Source organism: Chinchilla lanigera, unplaced genomic scaffold (genome assembly GCF_000276665.1).
Source record: "Chinchilla lanigera isolate Chin_1 unplaced genomic scaffold, ChiLan1.0 scaffold00175, whole genome shotgun sequence".
NCBI lineage: Eukaryota > Metazoa > Chordata > Mammalia > Rodentia > Chinchillidae > Chinchilla > Chinchilla lanigera.
In genome coordinates, this window is record NW_004955576.1 from 945,980 (window position 1) to 948,359 (window position 2,380).

Here is a 2,380-nt window from a genome sequence, read left to right on the forward strand (position 1 = left end):
TTGCACTACAGGGAGTCTCTGGTTCTTAAAAAATGACAAAACAAAGGAGCAAAATACAATCCCAGACCTCCACACCACCCAAAACGAGTCCAGGAGGCATCAACACAGAAGAGCCTGGAAGTCATACACCTGAAATTTCTGAAATGATAGCAACTGAAGTAAACAAACAACTCCATCAGGCCATAAAAGACATCAGATCAGAAATAATGTCTCAGGTGAGAAAAGAAATGACAACAATAATGAAAGAAATGTTCAACATATACAAAGATGACATAGACCAGAAAATAGAAGAGCATAGACAACTCAATGAAACCTTCAGGGAACAATATAGAAAAGAACTGGAAGGTATGAAACAGATGCAACAGACATCCAAGAACTTAAAAATTCCATTGATAGCTTGCAAAATGGCTTGAATGAAGCTGAAGATATACTTTCAGACCTTGAAGACAGCATAGCCACCAATGAACATGAAAGGAGGGATCTCTTAGAAAAACTACAAGGCACCAGGAAATAACAATTCAACAACTGCAAGATGAAACAAAGAGAAACAATGTCAGATTAATAGGTATTAATGAAGAGCAGATGTCAACACAAATGACATAAGAAGACTATTTGCAGAAATAATACCAGAAAATTTCCAAGGCATGATAAAAGAATCGGACATCCAGATAAATGAAGCATATAAAACTCCAGTTAATCATAATCAAAATAAATCTACACCCAGACAAATAGTGATCAAGATCCTGGAAACTCAACAATACCTCAGAATATTAAAAGCTGTTAGAGAAAAGAAACATATTACCTATAAAGGAAAGCTGATCAGAATCATGGCAGACTTCTCACACAAACCATCAAGGCAAGAAGAGCTTGGAGTGAAGTACTTCAGGTACTGAAAGAAAACAACTTCCAACCCAGATTGATGAACCCTGCAAAGCTATCTTTCAAATTTAATGGAGAAATAAAATATTTTCATGATAAAGAACAACTGAAGAAATTCATGAACACAAAACCCATCCTACAAAGAGTACTAAAAGATATACCAGAAAGAGATAAAACAGACCACAACTTCAAGAACAACAACAGAAAGGAACTAACAAGCAGAGGAAGCAATTAAAAAGAGGGGAAAAGGAGGAACCAACAGCAGGAAAATAACATGACAAAGATAAGCCAGTACACATCCATTACAACCATCAATGTAAATGGTCTCAACGCACCAACCAAAGGAAGCAGACTTGCAGAGTGGATTAGGAAACAAAACCCAACTATATGCTGTATACAAGAAACACATTTAATTCAAAAGGAAATTCAAAGACTGAAAGTTAAAGGATGGAAAACAATACTCCCTGCAACAGGAACCTAGAAAAAAGTGGGTGTAGCTATTCTGTTTGCAGAAAAGGTGAACTTCAAAGCAAGAACCCTCAAAAAGAGATGAAGAAGTTCACTACATACTTGTGAAGGAGAAACTTCAAGAGGAAGAGATAACAATCATAAACATCTATGGATCAAATATAGAAGCACCCACTTATATAAGACAAATTCTAACAGATATGAAAAATGATATAAGTAGCAACACAATCATAACAGGGGACTTTAACACGTCACTGTCACAAAAAGATAAATCAACTAGACAAAAAACTGGGTAAGAAATAACAGAACTTAACCAAACGTGTGAAGATATGGACTTAGTAGGCAATTACAGAATGTTCCACCCAACAGCATCAGAATACACATTCTTCTCACCTGCACATGGGGCATTCTCTAAAATAGACCATATACTAGTCCACAGAACATGCTTAAGTAAATGCAAAGGAATTGAAATTATCCCATGTATACTATCAGACCACAGTGCAATGAAATTGGAAATTAATGACAAAAGAAAACACAGAAAAGCCATAAGCAGTTGGAAATTAAATAACATCCTCCTGAACAACCAATGGGTCACAGATGAAATCAAAGTAGAGATGAAATACTAATTACTAATAAACGAAAATGGAGATACAACCTACAGGAACCTGTGGGATGCAATGAAAGCAGTCTTCAGAGGGAAATTTACAGCTGTGAACTCCCTCCTCAGGAAAACAGAACAAGCACAAACACAATCTTATGCTGCACCTCAAGTTCCTAGAAAAAGAAGAGCAGGTCAAACCCAGAGCCCAAAGAAGACAGGAAATCATAATGCTCAGAGCAGAAAGTAATGCAATGGAGACTAAAAAACAATACAAAGAATTAATGAAATGAAGAGTTGGTTCTTTGAAAGAATAAATAAAATAGATAAACTCCTAGCCAACCTTGTCAAAAAAGGAAAGAAAAAACTGAAATACATACAGTGAGGAATGAAAGGGGTGAAATCACTACAGATCCTGAAGAAATTCAGAAGATC